Here is a 22,931-nt window from a genome sequence, read left to right as displayed (position 1 = left end):
AGTATTTTTCTTCTGGGTAATGAAGACTGGCTTTCCATGAGGAATTTTACCTGTCTTTTGGAAGGTAAAATTTTCACACCTTTTAGAAAAAAATCCTTCTAGTAGCTACCTGACATCTATTTATAGGGGCCATGCAGAGTATTCGAGAGAAATAAAAGTTTTCCCATTGTCTTCGTTTTTTTCCTTTTCCTTCAATAAATTCAGCTCCTTACAAAAGCGTTGCTCTTGATGTTATTATTTTCAGCAGTCAAGTGAAGAAAAGAGGATCTTTAGTGCTCCTTAAGTGTCCATAATAAATGAGAACATTTAAAATGCTAATTTGAGTGAAATTTGTGTCCAGTATTTAGACTGTTGGGCTTCCCTGATGGCTCAGACAGTAAAGAATCCTCTGTTACAATGAAGCTAGAATTCTTCCAGGGAGAAGGGGCGGGGTACCACTGAGGGATCCACTTGCTCGGTGGAGGAATGTATTCCTTCTCCCAACAAGACGCCTTATTTCAATAAAATTATAGCTTGTTTTTGCTTGTTCGTTGACTTGCTTGCTCATTTTAGAGTTGTGAAGGGAATCCAGAGTCCAGCTGTTCAGTTCTCTCACAATACAGGTGGCGAAACTGAATTCTAGAAAGCAAGGTGGGATCTCACAGGTGTCCTCTGAGCGTCCTCTGTTTTGCCACCAGCTGATTCTTAAACTCTGAGTCTAGGCGTTCTATGAGTGTAGGAGAGATGGTTTATTTTAAATGTTCGACAAAATGACCTGTCATCTAAAGTATAAAGGCCTTCGAATAACAAAACATGGCCAGAGAAGGTTGACCACCCAACCAGTGGAACAAAGGCTCTTTGCTCAGGAACCACACGTCAGTCAGTGACCTCTATTGTCCCTGAAGTTCCTGTGTCTGATGGGATGCTGCTGTGATTGCAGCTCACTGTGGGGAATAATTCTGCTGAGTTTCGTGCTACAAGTGCAAGGGACCTATGGGGACCCAGAAATGGAAAAGCAACAGGAATATGTAAGATGCCTGACGGATGTCTATCTCATCAATACCAGAGACCCTTGCACAATTCCTATAAAATTTCTGGTATGATAAAACTGTTTCTCAGCACTTTAAGCTCTGCTCACTTTTAAATATCTAGGATTCTTACCTTTTTCTGCTATTCTAAGTATGTATGCGATAGGTTACATATTACTACATTCCCAGTGGTTATGATTCACCAATATATGTATTCCAATGTCTAGCTCCTCAAATTACCTCTGGTATGGAGGATTTTCATAAGGGTTTACCTCTGTAATTAATGTTTAAATACTATTATTTTTTTAAAATATAATACTTACTGTGATTTTTCAAAGTACTCAGAAACCAGATTCCAGTTATCCTCAGGCTTGCGCTGATGGTTAAGAATTCACAAATTGCATTTGTCATCTTTAGAAACCCCTATTTTTTCTTGTTAACTTGTGATTTGTTGGGAAAAGCAAGGTGGGTTCCCAGCTTCTGGGTGATTGTAAGAAGTTTTAGAGCTATACTACATTACCGATGCTACTGAACTATTCTACTTGATCTATGTAGGGAAATAGGCATGAAAATAGACACTCTCATTCAAGTCAGGTGAAAGAAACTTGCCAAAAAGGGTAAGGGTGTTTTTTTCCCCCCTTTTATGTCCTTTCTGCAAACTCAAAACTCATCCTTTCCCACAAACTCAAAATTCTACAGAGTCCTTTTACTAGAACAATCCACCTCTTTGCAGAATGAGCCGTGCTTAACACCATATTGTTCCCAGGAAAAGGAGTTCCATGATTAGCTAAGGAAAGACAACAAAGGGAGAGCTTGATAAACACTTGAATCTCAACAACAAGCAGATTTATTTATTTCAGGTTTTCTCCATGGGTTTATTCAGTTTTCCTGTTTTGGTAACTGTGCCCAGCGTGCCTATAAGGAGACAGATAATCCATGCAAAAATTTTCAAATTTAATTGGGCACAGAACATTTTTAAAAAGACATATCTTAGAGATGCAGGGTCTTGTAGAATAACTTTGAAAAAACCTTGACCAACCCCTTCCTAACCCAGCATCCTATTTAATTTCTTTCATGACTATTTTAAATATGTGTTATTAAATTATTTTTCTCTTCATGTTCAGTGAAAAAAAGAAAAATGGAAATATTAGTTGCTAAGTCATGTCTGACTCTTTGGGATCCCACGGACTGTAGCCTGCCAGACTCCTCTGACAATGTAATTCTCCAGGCAATACTCCAGGAATACTGGAGTGGGTTGCCATTCCCTTCTCCAGGGCATCTTCCCAATCCAGGGATGGAACCCAGGTCTCCCACATTACAGGCAGATACTTTACTCTCTGAGCACCTAAATGAGTTTTTGATTAGTTGCTAATAATAGAAATTAGTCACGTGCAACCATTTACATTTTCTGGATTCTGTTTGAGATCTTATAAACCTGAAACAGGCATAGAACTTGAGTGATATGACCAGTTCATTCTGAAGGAGATCAGCCCTGAGTTTTCTTTGGAAGGAATGATGCTAAAGCTGAAACTCCAGTACTTTGGCCACCTCATGCGAAGAGTTGACTCATTGGAAAAGACTCTGATGCTGGGAGGGATTGGAGGCAGGAGGAGAAGGGGACGACAGAGGATGAGATGGTTGGATGGCATCACGGACTCGATGGACGTGAGTCTGAGTGAACTCCGGGAGATGGTGATGGACAGGGAGGCCTGGCGTGCTGTGATTCATGGGGTTGCAAAGAGTCGGACACGACTGAGCGACTGAACTGAACTGAACTGAACTGATATGGACCAAGGTCACCTTCAGTTCTAAAGGGCAATTATAATAGAAAATCGTAAACTTTTCTTTTAATTTTCTTCTTGGTGAATTTGTATATCTTCCATGAAATACGTCCATGGTTGAAAGCACTCATACTAGGAATTTCGCAGTGTTGTCACAAGTATTGATTACTTGAAATGTGTTGTTATTAGGATATGACTGAAACCCTTCATTCTGAAACGATTCCTTAGATGGACAAGGAAGGTGATTTATTCAGTAATTACATGGACAAACTTGTGGTTTGGAAGGAAGTTGGGAGTGTTCGGGGATTTATAGGTTTGGGGTACACACCATTTCTGGCAATTTAGGTTGTGAATTTTGTTAGGTATTGTTAGAGAGCCTATGCAATTTCTTAAATGCTAATCTTACTCCTGAAAGACCACTTGAAATAATGGCAGACCTCTTCTCAAAGGGCTTTTAAACTGCGTGAATCAGCTCTATAATAGCCGTGGCTTCATGCCTTGCGCCAGTGATGTCTTTACTGCATCTCAGCCACAAACTCACCTTCAGTACCAGCCCCTAACGGTTCCACTCTAAGCCGTTTCTCTCACACAGTGGCCACGATGGAAAGCTCGGTCAGAGGAGGGCACAGTAGAGACAAGGCAGGAAGGAGCGGATTGTTTCCTTCCTGGTTCTAGTGGGTTTGATTTTGCTCTTTCCTGCCCCTGTACCTGTTCAGTCAGTAAGGCAGCTGAGTGGAGGTGCCCTGCCCATTCTGCATCCAGGGTGGACTGTTCCTCCAAGACCTCACAACCTAAGCCAGAGCTTGGGACAACGCTGTGGGTCTTCCCAATGCAGCAGCACCTGCTGCCAACTCCCACCAAGCAGCTGTCCTCCGGCCCACCTTGAGCTGGATCAGCCAGGCTCACTTGCCTGCAGCCCAGAGGTTTGTTGTCTCTCCCAGAGCGGGTATCACATACTGCGGCTCTCACATCATGACAGTGCCCAGCTCCCTTCCAGGGCTGCCCATGAGCTTGGCTTGCTTACACCCTGAAGGTTTTTTTCTTGCTTACACCTGCCTGGGAAAACCAGTACATATCTATGCCATACGGTGGAAAGAAATCACACCTTCTCCGATGAGGTCAGAACCTCTGCCTTGGGAGAGGGCTTCACTTCCAACTTTGTCCTTTTTTAAGTTCTTTCTCATCCATAGGAAACCTGTCAGAATCATCTTTACATCTTTGTACTAACTTTTCTAAGATAGTTCACTAATTCTTAATATTAAACACTTCTTTTTAAATTACTCAGATGTATCTTTTTAAGTACATGAACAATCTCTCCTGACTGGACCCTCACTAATACTAAAAAAGATATCTAGCCCTAGTTCCCTAGAGAGGGAAAGTACCATAATGGATATAGCTTGTTTTCCTTCCACAATTTACATACTAGATCTGCCCCTTAGCAGTGGAATCACCTCTCATAGCCTCTCATGAGCCTCTCATACCTTCATCCTTAAAGCCCACAAAGATGTGAAAACCTAACAATTTCATACACATGGAACATACAAAATCTATGTGGAATACAGTGACTGTACCGTGGTGTGTACTAAACACACAGCAGATAACGTATTAGCTAAGTGAGATCTTCATTAGGATCCTCTTTCCAAAAGTACAGAAAAACAAGAATGTCATAGTTAGTTTTGCCTTCCTTTATATAAATTTTATAAACAGTAGAGAGAAAATATAATAATTACTCTGGTATAAAAATATTCACATATATGAGTAGGGAGAGAAAACACTAGCTCTTTCTGATAAGAAGACTCAACTTCATGAGAATGCTTTAACTGTGATTAGGGACGTAGCTCTTAAGTCTTGAAAGTCAAAATGTAGAAAGGAGGGCTGTTTTACAAGGAGAAGTGTTTATGGAATCAAGAGTGCTGAAATCAGTATCTGAAGAAAAAGAAAGCCAAGTTCTGCAGGTGAATATCCAGTGTCCTTGATCCTCGGCTGCTCTCAGGGTTAGCTGATAATAACTGAGAGGTGCCCCATTTCGCAGAGAATTGCCCTGAACTGTACCACTGTATTCCCTTCTTGAGGGCTAGAGCCAGTCTCTGCTGAAAGTTGACTGATCTGGTTGTAAGAGTCCTGTGGCCCCCGCTCCTGAAACTTAGCTTCAAATTTTCCATGGGATCCGTCTGAAAATACTGGTCTTCACCCTCCCAATCCTGCTACCTGAGTCCACTTCTCTCCTAGTAAAGCACACAAACACAAGGTCAGCTATGGAAGGCACTTATCTTTGAGGCCCCCAGTGATCTTAGCCTGCTTCTTCAAGCCCTATGTAGCCCTCTCCTGCATTTACGTTGAGCTGGGCCTGGTGTCAAGCTTTGGCTAATGGGATGTTCAGTTCAGTTCACTCACTCAGTCATGTCTGACTCTTTGCGACCCCATGGGCCACAGCTCGCCAGGCCTCCCTGTCCATCACCAACTCCCAGAGCTTACTCAAACTCATGTCCATTGCATCAGTGATGCCATCCAACTATCTCCTCCTCTGTCGTCCCCTTCTCCTCCTGCCTTCAGTCTCTCCCAGCATCAGGGTCCTTCCAATGAGTCAGTTCTTCACATCAGGTGGCCAAAGTATTGGAGTTTCAGCTTCAGCATCAGTCCTGATGGGATGTTAGTAAGCATAATGCAAACAGAGGTTTGCTGAGCTTCATGCACTGGAATGTGTTACCCTGAACCTCCTTCTAGGAACCTAGTTGCTCCCTGTGGGAAGCATAAACCACATGAGGAGTCAAGTGGATGAGGAACAGGGCATTCTCAGAAGTTTCATGTGAGTTTACAACAGCCAGCCAGCACTCACTGCCAACCAGGCGCAGGAGTCCATCAGGTAACACAGCAACAAAAATCACTGAGCTAAGCCCATGTAACCAGAAGATAATGAAAGATACTTAAATGGTCAAAATCTGGAAAATCTTTTATAGTGCATGCTGAGTAGCTTCAGTTATGTCTGACTCTTTGTGACCTCATGGACTGTAGCCCGTCAGGACCCTCTGTCCATGGGATTCTCCAGGCAAGAATACTGGAGCAGGTTACCATTTCCTATTCCAGGGGATCTTCCAGACCCAAGGATTGAACTTGTGTTTCTTGCATCCCCTGCACTGGCAAGTGGGTTCTTTAGCACCACCTGGGAAGCCCAGAAGATTGCTCTTACTTTACCCTATATTCAGTCCTCCTAATCACTAAAATTTATCAGTATTTCTGTCTCTGTTTTACACAGGCCTGGCTAGACACCTTAATTTCCCTTTGTATTTTGCTTGCCAGTCAGTTCAGTGAGTCATGGAAAATTATGATAGTACATTTTCACATTTACTTTCTAAGTCTCAAAATTACTTATTTCTTAATACGTTAAAGCATTTCAGCCTGACTCTTGAAAGTGAGCAATAAAGTTACAATGCAAATTAGTTATCTAACAGAGAGTGCCTTCTAAGTGGTGAATGGTCTGCTACAGCAGGCTTCATTAGCCCCATTTCTGAAATGGTACCTACTGATCTCCTCTTTATATTTGGCTAAACAATAAAAGCTTGGTTCCAGATCCCATTTATATTTGTATTGTACTCTTATATCTATTTTAAGGATTACACAGTTGTTATTACTTCTAACATTTTTAAGGTAATGAGTCAGTCAAATTTATATTTTCTTTTTCTCAAGTAGCTGCTCAATAATATGAAGAAGAATGCATCCCAATTATAATAAGTAGTATAGTAATTCGGACAAGGCAATGGCACCCCACTCCAGTACTCTTGCCTGGAAAATCCCACGGACGGAGGAGCCTGGTAGGCTACAGACCATCGGGTCTCGAAGAGTCGGACACAACTGAGCGACTTCACTTTCACTTTTCACTTTCATGCATTGGAGAAGGAAATGGCAACCCACTCCAGTGTTCTTTCCTGGAGAATCCCAGGGATGAGGCAGCCTGGTAGGCTGCCGTTAATGGCGTCACACAGAGTTGGACACGACTGAAGCGACTTAGCAGTAGCAGTATAGTAATTCAAATAAGTGTATGAACCTGCATAAAAATATTTTAGTATACAAATAAATGCATAGCTATATATTTATGCATAGTTCATAAATACACGTGTCTATATGTGCATATATTCATGTATATAATTAAATGAATAAATGTTAAGGGACAAGCAGAGGTTCTTGTTTGCTGAAATCAATCTTACAGTCATAGCCAATATGTTATCCACATATGGGTAGTGAATATAGCTTGAAAAGCTCTGATGACATTGCTGAACTACACATGTAAATAATGAACAACAGTCACAGTAAAATTGTCTGCAAGCATTAACTTGTGCTAAAGGCACTAGCCTACTTAGGAACAAAGACGCACTGTGAGAGCCTTTCTTAACAGCAGATGTAGTAAACACATCTTTAGACATATTTTTTCCCTCAGACAAAGCTTCTGTTACCACATTATCTTGTCAAGTTGTATGAAGTTTAGATGGATCGATACTTGCATAGGTAACTTCTAAGGCACACCTGGCCTTCCAGGAGGTGACATGTTAATTAAATAGATAGCATTCTTTTTCCTAATGTACAAACGCTTGAATTTTAGTGCTTCTTTCGGATCCCTTAGTCTCTGTTTTAATACTTTTGTGAGCTTGAGGGCTAAACCCAGCCAAGAAACCTAGTAAAATGTAATAATTTGGGAATGTTAATAGCGATATTTTGGCGAAAGAGGAAAATGAACATTTTTCCTTTGATCTCATTTGGCCTCTTTTGCTTACCGCAAAGTATGAGGTGTGTCTCTGAGTCTTAAAACAGATATTTTGTAAGTTAGTTTGGTTTTGAAAAATATTAAGAATCTTGTCTAATACCAGACTCACACTTTTGTGATTTCCTAAGCCAGAATGTCAAATTTGGCTGGTTTACAGATCTTCAGGGCAGGAGCAGTTCAGAATCAATTTTATTGTGGCTTATGAATGTGAAACATCCAAGCTACCTAAGAAGGTTACCCTTTGAGAAGGCAATGCCCTCATTAAATCCCACATCATTTATTTTTAAACCATGGAAATAAGAATGTTATTTACTTTCCATTATATAATCCAAAGAGTATAGAATTTGAAGCAAAAACTGATGTTGAATCACACTGATGCCACTTTGTAAATGAAAATTCTTGAAAATCTTACTTTCTGAAATTCAACTTCATCAGCTAAAATGACAACAAAATTCCAAAATAACTTTAAGAATATATTAAACATGTTCAAAAATATTACTTCTTTTTCTTTTGTCTTTTAAAATGGCCATCATTATTCTCTTCCACAGGAAAAATGATACTTTCATTTGCATTTTTAATTGGTAAATTTTTATTCTACTTTCTAAAATTCAAAGAAGTGATTAAATAGAGGACTGCCCCTATTGTTTGTCTAATTTCTAATTTTGTTGCAAAGCAGGAAGTTCTATTTTATTCATTATTAACTTTGCTAATAATTGATGATATGTGGATTAAAGAAGTGAAGTTATATTAGCAAATATTTAAAACAATAATATTCTATTAGAAAGAGTGGAGTAAGATGTATACTAATGAAATACTAGTGAAAGTTTTTGTTTGTACAACTTTTCAGGAAAATATTTTGTCAGTAGGTATCATGGACCATCAAAGGACACCCTACAAAAATATTTATTATAATGCTCTTTATTATGCAAAAATTTGGAAACAAAGTTATCTAACACAACTAGATTTTTTAAAAAAAATAATGATCCATCTATATGTCAGACATTTAGTTAGTCATTTAAAATATTTTCCAAAAAAATGAAAAGAAAGAGAAATAAAGCACTCATGATATAGTATTAAGTTAAAAAATAAGTTTGCAAAACCGCATAAATATAACAAATGAATATACTTTCGCTCCACCTTTCAAAAGAAGGAAAATAACCAAAACCACTCTATGCTTTGATATTTTTTTCTTCACTAATACATGCTAATTCTAATGGCATTTGAAATTAAAATTTCTTTCTCCTAAACGCCATATGCTATTGAGAATATACAGTTTTCTGTGTTTTGTTTTGTTTACTGTGGATCATTTTGAGTCCAGGGTATCTTCCCAACCCAGGGATCAAACCCAGGTCTTCCTCACTGCAGGCGGATTCTTTACTATCTGAGCCATCAGGGAAGCCCCTTTAAAAAGTGTATAACTAAAGCATTTAAGGTGTAATATTTTTATCAGACTCCCCCCAATTTTGTTTCTACCATGAAGCTGTACCTATAAAAACCTTGGACACAATGCTTAGTAGCTGTATTGAAAAATTATTTCCTTCTTCTCCCAAGCCATAAATATGAATATTTTCCCAAGAATTTATCTTCAACCATTTTTTTCTCTCTTCATTCACTATCAGATTAAAACCTCTGGCTTCAACTAAAACCTTAAAACAAATGACAACCTGGGCTGCCTTGTCTCCCAGGTTACAATCCGGGAGCAAAGCGTGTGTGTGCATTGCCGTCTCAGTCTGTGATGCTATTTCGCTGCTAACAGATCTCACGTGAGCTCTTTCATATCTCACCTAATCTCATCCCTCTTTCTGTGATTTCTATTTTTGTGGATGACATCACCCTCTTCCCAGTGATTCAGTTTTTAACTGTTGGCATTTCTTATGGCTCCTCTCTTTTCTTTTCAAACCTACCAGCTCCTTCCCAGATTTTTCTCTGCAGTTTCTCTCGTCTCCCTGATATGTGCCCAGTGAGGCCATTCACTGGTCTCCCATTAAACCAGGATATGTAACCAAGATGCAAGAACTGACCTTAAAAAAAAAGCATCTAGCAAAGTTATTGGTATAAGTATAGAGAATGGTTATGCGTTAATGAATTCAAAACTAATTGAATTCCTTCAGGGATGGCATTTAAAGATGATTAAGTTACGTTTGTCTTTGGGGAGAAAAGAAGAAATAGACAGACATAAATAAAGATAAAAATATTAGTAAAATTAATAATAAGAATGAACAGTGCTGTGCTAAGCCTTTGACACGTCTTATCTCCTTTCATCTTTATGATAACCCTGTGTGTTAGGAATGATGAACTTCAGGCTCAGAGAATTTGAGTGATCTGTTGAAGGTCACAAGGCTAAGTGTCAAAGTAGGGATTTAAATTTTTTTTTTCTTTTTTTTTTTTTTAGCATAGAAACTGCAGTGCAAGCACCTGTGTGATTGGGAGTCATGCATGTGTTTATTGAAAGTCTCTCAGCCATGCTCCTCAGACACAGTGATACATGCTTATAATGAATCATCTAAGATAGAGTTGTAAGTAACAAAATAAAACAATAAAGATGTTACTAATTGTTCTTGGAAAATGTAAGGGTCATTTCGGGTAAATGGCAACCCACTCCAGTACTCTTGCCTGGAAAATCCCATGGGATCCCATGGATACAGTCCATGGGATAGCAAAGAGTCAGGCGCGACTTAGCGGCCTCACTTTCACTTTCGGGTAGTGGAGAATGGAAGCCGTTTCAGAGAGAGTGAAAGGCAGAGAAAGGGAGAGAGAGAAAGTTGTTGTTTAGTTGCTCAGTTGTACCCAACGCATTTGTGACACCATGGACTTCTCTAAGCAAGAATACTGGAGTGGGTTGCCATTTCCTTCTCCAAGGGATCTTCCCAACCCAGGGATCGAACACACGTCTCCCACATTGGCAGATGGATTCTTTACCACTGAGTCAACATTATTTGCTCATATTCTGGACCCCATTTACTTCCAGAAGTATATAAGCGTGCAATTGACGATAGTTCAACTTCTTCTTTTTTTTTTTTTTTTTCCAATTTTGCTTTCATGTGCCAGGAACAGTAGCAAAGTTCAAATCCTATCCTTAACTGGCACTTCCTGACCAAATATGTCTCTTAAAAAAATACAGTTAAAATTCAGAACACTGATTAGGAAGGCAGGGGTCCTGGTTTCCTTTCTCTAGTCAGTCACTAAGTGGTCATGTGGCTTGCGGTGAGTCGCAAACAGTCTATTCTGTTACCTTTAAAAATAGAAAAACAAATAAAAGTGGCTGAAATATTCTATTGCATGACTACTCATCACACTTGTGAAGATAATTTTAATAGAAAGTGATGCAAAATTATAACAATATTATAAAATATAAAATTTGAATATGCTAGAAATTCAAATATCATTATCTTATGCTGCAGTATTAATTTCAAAATTGACTGTAGACATAGACTCTGCCCCTATCTCTTCACTTTAACGGTGAGAAATCAGGTCCACAGAAATGAAATTACCAGCCCTGGTTCACAAACAGTTCAAGTCACACCACCCAGGTCTTCTGATATTTGAATGAGTATTTTTCCCAGCCTACTTCTCTCCCACTACTTAATTCATAAACATCTTCACGGAACCTTGTAAAATGAACTCTGGGTGATTAAAATTGTAGGCAGGATTCTGAGCCCCGTACATGCCTGGAAAAATGCTATGTCTGTAACTGGAACTGAGTACTGTTTCCTGAAGGGCAAGTGAAGTGTAATAAAGGAAAAAGGGAACTTGTACTGGAAGGTCAATTTGTGGCTCTAACAATCTACCGTGCTTCCTCGGTGGCTCAAAGGGTAAAGGATATGCCTGCAATGCAGAAGACCTGGGTTCGATCCCTGGGTCAGGAAGATACCCTGGAGAAGGGAACGGCTACCCACTCCAGTGTTCTTGCCTGGAGAATTCCTTGGACAGAAGAGTCTGGTGAGCTACAGTTCATGGGGTCGAAAACAGTCAGACACGACTAACACTTCACTTCAATAATCTACTAAAATTATTATTAAATCCCTTAGGATGCTTCTGCTTATACAGGAAGGAAATCGCAAGTTTAACGTACTTTAAAAAGTAATATTAGGGAAAGTTCTGGCAGATACAGAAAATGCAGTTTTATCTGAGAAAGAAGAGTAGGAATTGTATTTTTATTTTACAAAGTACAATTATGGTACCACAATGTCCTAATAGATATCATACATTTTTATTTCAATTTTCCACCCTAAAGAAGATAAAATCTGAGTCAATACAGTTCTGAAGCATTTTGAGACTTTATTCGTATGCAATGTGCTTTCATTTCCATTCCCCCCTCCCCACATCTGTTTCATTTTGGAAAGGATTCTTTCTAGTAATGCACATATGTCAGATAATAAGAGATTAAAACCTAAAAAGGCAAGGCAAATCTGACATTTTCCCCAACATTCCAAGTAGTCACATAATAAGCTTTACTTCCTCTCCATTGATTTCAACAATTGGGATTTTATTTTTAAAATAAGAAAAGAAATCAATCCCTGAATCACTTTACTTTTTGTATTAGAATGTACAAAACCTGATGCCTTGTACAAAACTAAGGAAATATTTTGATAGTTCATCACGTGTATGCATATATATATGTGAATACCGGTGTATAGACTGGGAGTTTCACTTTTAATGATTAACCTTCTAATAATGGTGACATTTTTTTCTTACATGTGTCAATGGGATTTTATGTGCATTATGTATAATTTAGTCTTCTGTCAACATTTCCAAGTCATTTTTCTCAGCTTCCAATTTGCCTTTTGACTAATCTGATTTTTGTCTAACTCATCTGCTTTCTAAATTCACTGGAAGTTAAATTATTACAGTATATGTCTTATACTCTGTTTACCAACATTTTTATGCAATCAGCTCAATTAAAAGGCTGGGATATTGTGAAAAGGATGACATGGGTTGTCGCTTTTTTAAAGGTGTTTAGTATCTCTAAATTAATACAAAATATTATTTAGTTAAAAAGAATGTATTAACTATTGGTATTGCTTTCTGTAGGCTTGTAAGAAGTTTTTCAGGCAAGAATTGAGTCATATTTTGTTTGAAACATAACTCAGTCCTTATGCAAATATGGGTCTTTATATTTGTGTTTTGCGATTAAATGAAACTATGCTGCCTTTTCATCATTTTTTAAATTATGTCAATCTTTGCTCCCTGTCATTTCCCCTTATCCCCACAATCATCTTCCACTGGAAAGTGCGAGGATGGGCAGTCAGCACGTTTTAGAAAGTCTCCTGTTTTCTTATCTCTGCTTTCCACCTATGGTCTTTGAAGTAATTTTCAGTAGTCTTTCTCTAGTGTCAAAGTTTGGTCTCCTGTTAAATCGCCACCTGTGCTAAAGAGAGCTAATCCATTAGGGCCGAGCCCCTCTAAGGAGGTGCCGTGGTGCCTGGGGCGATCTCTTGAGTTTCAGTTTTAGCAGCTGCTAGAGATGCGTTTGGGATGGTCCTTGTTACAGAAATTAGACAGATCAGGAAGTAAACAGAGGTGCCTTTCATCTGACCCAGCTCGGAGACAAGAGGGTGGGGCACAGGGGGAATTCCTCTTCTAATTACTTTAGGGGTCAGTTCTCCGGGACTGATGTCAGTGTCTGACACTCCTAATCTTTAGGGGAAATTTTTGAAAAAGAGAAAGGAAAAAAAAAAAAATTATGAGCACTGAAGCTGTCAGGTTTTTCCTTCTGAAAACGTCTTGCCCTCTTGGATTCCCAGTACTGTGTGCAGTTAAGGTGAGTCCTGCCCTTTCTCCACTGAGGAGGAGCTGGAGAGGAATGTTACGGTGCAGCTCTCCTGAGCTGAAAATGTTCCTCTGAACTTCTAGAGCACCTTCTTTCTATGTCAGTTCATTCATTTTACATGATTTTACACTGATTTTCATTGCGCTTGATGACTTGGGGCAAGGTCTACTTCTGCTGTGTTCCTGTCCATTGTACCATGTTTTTAAGTTGACCTCTCAAATTTTCCCCAGGTGACGCTAGTAGTAAAGAACCCACCTGCCAATGCAGGAGAGAAAAGAGACTCGGGTTCAGTCCCTGAGTCGGGAAGATCCCCTGGAGAAAGGCATGGTAACCTACTTCAGTATTCTTGCCTGGAGAATCCCATGCACAGGGGAGCCTGGAGGGCTATGGTCCACAGAGTTGCAAAGAGTCTGACATGGCTGATGCGACTTAGCACAAAGCGTGGCACTCAGAATTTTAGCCATGTCCAGCAGCTGCCTGCATGAAAACAGAAGTGGCGTAGAATCAAGAGTCTGTTGCCAATTTGTGACTACCAGGTTTAAGAAAAGAATAGCTAGAGAAAAGGAAAGATCTGTGGACTTACTTGAGATAAAAGTATCCAAGGATCACTGCAGGCAGAGAATCTCCAACTTCCAATTTCTTATTTGCTCTGTTATCAAGTATATGTTTACCTCTGTGTGATGGATTGTCCTTTATTTCAGGACAGAGATTCACTAACTTTTTAAACAATGCAAACTGTAAGCTATCTTCTTGTACATTTATAAAGTCAAACATTCTGCTACTATATAGAACCTATGTTAAGGAAAATGTAAGAAGTTTAGTAAGCAGACAAATGTTGGTATTCTGAAATACAGTTTTATAATCATTTTTCTAAACAGATGAAATCTGCATATGTTTGAAAAAAGGGATCATAAGTATAAGCTATATTAAAATTCATATTTACTTAGCAATATCAAGAATATTTAGTGATATGACATTGTGTGGGAGCCTGTGCTGTAATGTTATAGACACTATTTACCATGTAATTTCCTCGGTGTGGAAGGTAAGTTCATTTCTCTACTTTGCTTGGATATAACTCAAAAAATAGAGATAAGACAATAATGATGAATGAAAGTTCTTCCTTTTGATAATCTAATGTCTAAAATTGGTATTTATTTCGAATATTTATTTTATCCTATTCTGTTTTCAAATCAAAGATATGAAACTTTTTGATGTTTGATGTTGGTAAGACTGATTAGAAAAGGAAAACATTCTGAACTAAGAAAAATGTCCATTTCCAATTACAAAATGACCTCAAAGATTATCTTCCTAAATTAAGATGATATAATATTGCTTGCTAGAAATAACAGGATTGGTTGCATTTTTTTTTTCTATGAAAAGTATAGTCTTTGGAAGTGAATCTTCCTTGTTAGGCAAGTTAGCTTTTACAAATTAAAGTAGAAATCATAAACGCTGCAAAATATTCACTTCAAAGGACAAGGGCGCAATTTCAGAAACTATAGAATTTTATCATCCAAAATCCTTTGAAAAGCTAAATTCCTTCAAGAAATTGATCCCTGTGCCCTTTAAAGGCTCATTTCTGCTTCTGCCTAAGTGACTTGCCAAATGAATGAAACTATTTCTTCTAGTTTTGAGAATTCGGTCAATTTCAAGGACCAACTTTCTGTCCGCAGCTCTCACTCTGGCTTTTTCCCTAGGCCATCTAGAGAGTTCAGGCATATGCACAGCATTTCAGGGAGATGCTCCAGCCTTTGACATGTTCTCTGTGGCTGAATCCCTTGTCCCACTGGATCATGGCTGCCCCATCCTGTGTTCATGAGATGTGACTGGCTCACTCGGAATTCTGGTATTTCAAGCTCAGTAGTGTCCGACTCCTTCCAACCCCATGGACTGTATAGCCCACCAGGCTCCTCTGTCCATGGGATTCTCCAGGCAAGAATAGGAGGGTGGGTAACCATTCCCTTCTCCAAGGGAATCTTCCCGACCCAGGGGTGGGACCTGCATCTCTTATGTCTCCTGTATTAGCAAACAGGTTCTTTACCACGAGCACCGCCAGGGAAGATTCTGGTGTTTCATACTGGCTCCCAGTATGAAGGTCATAGTTCCTCCCATGATGTCTCATTCACTGAATCTTCTCCCAAACTCAGGCTTCTTCAGGTACCCTGCATGTCTCAGTATACATACATCTCATGATGGACCAAATCACCCTGAACTCTTAAATCCACTTCACTATTGCTTCCCCGTGCCACCCCCCACCACCCCTGACAACACACAAAGGGTGATCTGAGGTCTAGCTTGCTGTTAGTCTCTCGTCTCTCTGAAGTTTTGTAGCTTTTATTTGATGCTGAATGTAGGATTTCTCTGAGAGGATTGCACACATCCCAGGATAATGCCTGGAGAATCCTAGGGACAGAGGAGTCTGGTGGGCTGCCATCTATGGGGTCGCACAGAGTCGGACATGACTGATGCGACTTAGCAGCAGCAGCAGCAGAATAACCTTAGGGAACTAGAACTGAGATGTATTTCTCTATACCCAGCATCTTGCCTCTCTATTCTTGAGGTGAAACTCTGCCTGAGATTAGGGCTCTATTTGATGAGGGTTCTTCCCCTGGACTTTCCCTGCAAATGGTTCTCCAAGTTTCTCCTAGAACCAGGAGTAACTTTGCCCTTCCCAAGTGGAAATAACTTCCTTGACTTCATGTCCCTTTTCCTTTAAATACCGTTCAGTCCAGTTCAGTCACTCAGTCGTGTCCGACTCTCTGCTATCCCATGATTGCAGCATGCCAGGCCTCCATCTATCACCAACTCCCGGAGCTTACTCAAGCTCATGTCCATTGAGTCGGTGATGCCATCCAACCGTCTCATCCCCTGTCATCCCCTTCTCCTCCCACCTTCAATCTTTCCCAGCATCAGGGTCTTTTCAAATGAGTCAGCTCTTCGCATCAGGTGGCCAAAGTATTAAAACTGTAAACTCGTAACATCAAGCTTTTCTCTTGATTTAAAAAAGAAGAAGATTTAGGGAAATTAGGACATCCTTTTCTCTTCGAAGAATTTCAGGCTTTAAAATCGTTTTGAAGATTTTAATATATTTAGTTCTGAGCTCAAAGGTGAGCATTCATGTTCTGTTTCAGGTGGTGCTTGACCTCTAAACGAGGCAGTAAATATCGTTAAGTCAGCAAACTCCAAGATGTTCAATAATGAATAATGCCAGCATGATGCTCACAGACAAGCAGATGCCTCAGCCCACCAGCCTAGTGAAAGAAAGACCTAAGGATTCCTTCCAGCAGCACCAGGAGGCTGCTTGCTGTTAACCCCAAAGGCTATCATGGGAGGAGGACTATTTCAAAGGGGAAAATGGGACTAATAAAGAGTTTGAAGTCTGAATTGCCTTAGTAATACCTATGGGGCTTCCCAGGTGGTACGCGGGTAAAGAATCCACCTACCAATGCAGGGGATGCAAGTTTGATCCCTGGGTCAGGAAGATTCCCCTGGAGAAGGAAATGGCAACCCACTCCAGTGTTCTTGCCTGCGAAATCCCATGAACAGAGGAGCCTGGTGGGCTACAGTACATGGGATTGCAAAAGAGTCAGACACGATTGAGTGACTAACACTTTCACTTTCAATGCACATTTTAAAGTAGCTAATAGCATAATATCCCACTTTTCTATTTTAATTTCTATCAGTTTAATGGAAATGATTGATAGGATCAGCTAGAGGAAATAGGCAATTGCATAATGCAATGAAGTAATCCTTCCTACAATACATTTGTGTAAAGCTGAGCTAAGAGGGTATATGGGATAAAAAAAGAAAACAAGACAATCTTTTTAATGCAAACTGTTCACTCAAGAAAATCCCATTTGTTGTTAAGGTGTCATTACTTCTCCTGTAAGTAAGGCATGCAGAACCTTTAATATTTGCTCAATCTGTTTTTAGAAGGCTATCAGTCTATCTATAAAAAATGAGCCCTCACTTTATCATAAGTAGATTCCAAAAATATTCCTCAATCAGGAGAGACAAGACATGTGATCTTAGGGGAGATAATAATCTTGTATATGTATATATAGTTTAACACCAAATCCAAACAATATTCTTCTATATCACTGATTCCCTTCTGTGGTTGAAATGAGATTTGGTGTCAGTATTATCAGAATTTAATAATGAATGAATATTGTTATTTTATTCCTGGGCAGATTATGCGTTCACTTTAAGAGAGAAACATTTATTCTTTTTGATTAAGACAGTACTCATCAATTTTTCATTTCTCTTATAAGTGCTCATGATAGGGATAATGAAGTTGAGATCAGCAATTCATCAGTTTCTGATAAAGATTTGTTGAGGACTTCTATTATTCTAGGAACTCACCCTCATTTATCCAGTGCAACACTGATATTAATCCCTTCCTTTGCCTTAAATTTTTCTTCCTCTTTTAGAGATTGATAAATGAGATAATGTACCTAAAAGTGCTTTGTAAACTCTGAACTGCTACACAAATGTAAAATATTATTATTTAAAATTATGATGCATGCTTGGCAGTTAGAATGGTGCTTTTTGTGTAATAATGATGTCTAGCTCTTCTCAGTTGCTTGGAGGATCAGCGGAAATGGCTCATTGATTGGTAAATTAATGCTGCAGTCTTGCTGTTGTATAGGTTTCTGAGATGATCGTTATTCCTGTCTTGAGGGATTCATGTGTTGCAGAAAGGATAGAAACATGACTTTTTACCATTTCATGACTACTCTGCCAGATTAAAGGTGCTACTTTTACATGGGCTTCTGTACCCCTTGTATCCTATTCCCGTTTTGATCCTTTTGACACTGATGGACCCTGAAATATTCTATACAACCTCATCACTAAAGGAAACTATCTGATGGAAGTCTGATCTCTATGAGCATCTTGCTGTTCATCTTACCTGTTGTTTAAATCAAAGCATATTTTAGTGTGAGAAGTAAATAGAAGCTTCTGGACTTGATTCTGCCCATCCTTCTCTTCGATGCCCTTACATATTATAAATTAATCTGTATTTTAAAAATCTTCATTGGTAAGTTTATAGGAATTGCACTGAGTCCTTAGATTACTTTGACTAGAAGAGTCATTTCCATGGCCAGAATAGAGATACAGATATAGGCACTGGCTTGTGGACACAGCAAGGGAAGGAAAGGGTGGGATAAATTGAAAAAGTAGTACTGCCATATATGTGTGTGTATATATATATATACTGCCATATGTAAAATAGACAGCGACTGGGAAGCTGCGGTGTAGCACAGGGAACCCAGCCTGGTGCTCTGTGACAACCAAGAGGGGTGGGATGTGGGGTGGGAGGGAGGCTTAACAGGGAGGGGATGTATGCATATACTTATGGTTGATTCACACTGTTGTAGGGACAGAGACCTATACAACATTGTAAAGCAATTATTCTCCAATTAAATGCTAAAAGGGGCTTCCCCGGTGGCTCAGTGGTAATCTGCCTGCAATGCAGGAGATGCAGGCTTGAGGCCTTGAGGCCTGAGTTGGGAAGATCCCTGGAGGAGGACATGGCAACCCACCTCAGTATTCTTGCCCAGAGAATCACATGGACAGAGGAGCCTGGCAGGATACAGCCCATAGGGTCACAAAGAGTCAAATGGGACTGAAGTGACTTAGCATGCACATAAGTGTGTTAAAAAAAAAAATTGTTTTTAATCTTCAGTAGAATCCTATGGAATTGCCCCTGAACCTAATCATCTCTAATCTCAATTTTTCACAGTTAGGATTATCCATTCTAACTTCTCTACAAAAGTCATTCTCAGCCAGAGTATTACAGTCTATATGTGGGTTCTCAGTCCTTGACAAATGTATTCAAAATGTGAAATGATTTTAGAGGGATACTTAAGATAAGTAGGTACTGTGTTAGGATAATTCTTTTCAAACAGAGCACCGAAGCAATGAGTCCTGTGAAGTGAAGAACAGCAGAATCCAATCTGTTGTCTAGAAAGAAAGAATGAAGACACAGGTTTAGCCTAAAGAAGGTGGGTAGCAGAGTAAGAATCTGGTGTTTGCTGAAAATTATTGACATGCCCTTTGTGAAAATAACAAAGAAAGTTCAAAGTAGAATTTGCATAGAAACTCTTCTATGCAAACCATTGAGGTTCTGAAAGAGTGAATAATTACAGACCTTTCTAAGACACTCATTGAGCACTGATTGTGCTCCAATTTTTGCTTATCGTGTGTTGTTCTGGAGCTTTGCTTCAGCTCTGCTAACTAGTATCCTGGTACTTGAATTAAACCATAAATTCAAAACGACTGAGAACTACAGCTCTACAAGATTATAAGTCTTAATCCCATCCAGCAAGAAAATAGTTACTGAAGAAAAAAGATTTTGTTATGTAATTGCCATGTTTAATAGCCAGAGTGAAGCATTCTAACAAAGTATCAGTTATAACTGGTGTTAGTCAGTGACTTATATTTCCTACAAGTAATTCATTCAAAAGTAGAAAATCAAAGCCAACAAGACTCACTAGCCCTTGAGAAAGTTTATTTTCCTTTTGTGTTTAAATACTTGTCAAAGAACCTTTGATTCATTCTGAGCCACTATAAAATCGGGCACATTTTATATTTCCTCAGTACGTGTATTTCAAAGAGGAGGGATGAAGACTTTTATTTCTGTGAAAAAGAAAACAAGTCTATATTCTGAATGATGGGGCTGTGGGGACACAAATAGTTTGAAATGTGAGGAGAAAAGAAACTGTGTGGGACCGTGGCTGAAAGTTCCCACTGGGACTGAAGGAAAACTGTCAGGAACCTGGTTCCCAATGGCAGGACCAGATTGAGGGAGGAAGTTGGAGGCCACAAATATTTCCTGTTCATATTGATTCCAATGTGGTGTTTTTGGTTGCTGGGTGGCAATGGCCTTCTCAGGTGGTGCTAGTGGTAAAGAACTCATCTGCCAATGTAGGAGATGGCAGGTTTGATCCCTGGGTTGGGAAGATCCCCTGGAGGAGGGCATGGTGACCCACTCCAGTATCCTTGCCTGGTGAAGCCCATGGACAGAGGAGCCTGGTGGGCTGCAGTCCATGGGGTCTTAAAGAGTTGGATACAACAGAAGCGAGTTAGCACACATACGCTATAAAAGATTTTCCAGGTTTTGACCAAATTAAAAATTTTTTGATAAATGTGTGTGTTTGATTATCCAAAAGCTTTCTTAAGGTAGAATTCGCAAGCCAAAAAATGGAAGCATTGTACATATACAATTGGATGATTCCTAGCAAATTTAGAGACTTGTGTAACCATCACCATATGGAGTTTTAGAACATTTTTATCACCTCAAAATTTTCCTCACACCCTTTCGCAGTCAGTCTTGCACCCCACTCCCAGCCCCGGGCACCTCTGATATGCTTTCTGTCATCATAAATTGAGTTTTCTGGACATATTGTATAAATGGAACAACACGATATGTGCTCTTTGCATTAACTTGGGGAAATGTTTTGGAGGTCCATCCATGTTTTATTGTGCAATAAAAATGGTGATATATTGTTTAAATTTCCATTCAGTTCAGAATGCTTTTTTTCTTTCCTTTATCATTTCTTCTTTTGAGATTTGCACTATTTAGAAGTGTATTGTCTAATTTCCAAATAGGCATTTCCCAAATTTTTTTCTTCTGCCCATCTCTAATTTTACTTCATTGTGGTTGGAGAAGGTACTCTGAATAATTTCAGTCCATTTTAAGTTTACTGAGAGTTGTATAACCTAGCATTTCTTTTAGCTTAGAGACTATTCTATGTGTGTGTGTGTGTATGTTTTAATTGTATTCTGATGTTCCTGGTGGACTGTTCTATAAATACCAAATAGGACATGGTGATGAGTGTCGTTCAGTGTATTATTTTCTGTGTATTTCTACCAAATATTGAGACTAGGATATTGAACTCTGATTCTAGTGGTTGATTTGCGTAATTCACCGTTCATTTCTGTCAGTTTTTTCTTCATCTCTTTTGAATGCTCTTCTCTTGGGAGTGTGCATTCTCAGTTGCTTCAGTCATGTCTGACTCTTCGTGGCTCCATGGACTGTAGCCTGCTAAGGTGCTCTGTCCATGGGATTCTCCAGGGAAGAATACTGGCGTGAGTTACGATGCCCTCCTCCAGGAGATCTGCCCAACCCAGGGATAGAAACCATGCCTCCTGCATCTCCTGCATTGCAGTTGAACTCTTTACTGCTGAGCCACCGGGGAAGCCCTCTTGGGTGAGTGTACTTTCATAAGTACTATATCTTCCTGACATTTTGACCTTTTTATCACTATAAAATGTCCCTGACTCTAGTAATATTTTTTTGTCTTACCGCTTATTTCTCAGGTACTAACATGGACACTCCAGCTCTCCTGCAGTTACTATTTGCAGAGTACATATTTTTCTATCCTTTCCATTTGAATGTTTGTACTTCTGATTCTAATGTGTTTCTCCTGGACACAATTGGATCCTGATTTTTTTTATCCAGTCTTACAATCTGTACTTTTTTGATTAAAGTACTTCATTCAATTACATTTAATGTGATTATTGATGAGGATGGAGTTGTCTTCTGATTTCCCATTGCTTTTCTATATGTTTTATTTTTGTGCTCTTTTACTGCTTTATATTAAAACGAATTTTTGTATAAAATTTTAGTTTCCTGTTGATTTTTAAAGCTATTTTATAGTGGTTGCTCTAGGGATTTCAATATGTATCTTAACTTCTCAAAATCTACGTTAGGTTAATACGGACATTTCCAATAAAATACAGCAGCTCTACTGAAATACAGCTCCTTTTCCTGTCCATTCCTTAGAGCTCTGCTTGTCATATACATTACACATGTATATATTATACAGCCGTGAATATGGTGCTATAATTATTGCTTATAACTTTGGAAGAAATTTTAAATCAAAAAATAGTTATATCAATATACTCTTCTATATTTACTCCCATATCTTCCATTTCAAGTGCTCTTTATTTCCTCTTCTTTATTTGAGCTATCATTTGGTGTAATTCTTTCAGTCAATAGGACTTTCTTTAGCATCTCATCTAAAATTTTTCTGCTACCAGTCAATTCCCTCAGTCATGATTTACCTAGGAATGCCTTTATTCTTCATTCATTTATGAAGAACAGAATGTTGAACATAGAATTCTTTTTGCTTGACACCGTTTGTTTTATTTTATGTATTTTTTTCCCCCAGGACTTTAATTTTGCCATTTCATTACTTCCAGGCCCCCATTTTTTTTTTAATAAAAAGTCAGCTTTTAATTTTATTGTTGTTCTTGGGCACACAAGTCAGTTTTCTCTTGATGTTTTTAAGATCATCTCTTTGTCTTTCATTCTGAAGGAGATCAGCCCTGGGATTTCTTTGGAAGGAATGGTGCTAAAGCTGAAACTCCAGAACTGTGGCCACCTCATGCAAAGAGTTGACTCATTGGAAAAGACTCTGATGCTGGGAGGGATTGGGGGCAGGAGGAGAAGGGGACGACTGAGGATGAGATGGCTGGATGGCATCACAGACTCAATGGACGTGAGTCTGAGTGAACTCCAGGAGTTGGTGATGGACCGGGAGGCCTGACGTGCTGCGATTCATGGGGTCACAAAGAGTCAGACTCGACGGAGTGACTGAACTGAACTGAAC

The sequence above is a fragment of the Ovis aries genome, chromosome 20, assembly GCF_016772045.2.
Source record: "Ovis aries strain OAR_USU_Benz2616 breed Rambouillet chromosome 20, ARS-UI_Ramb_v3.0, whole genome shotgun sequence".
NCBI lineage: Eukaryota > Metazoa > Chordata > Mammalia > Artiodactyla > Bovidae > Ovis > Ovis aries.
Note: the sequence above shows the minus strand (reverse complement) of the source record.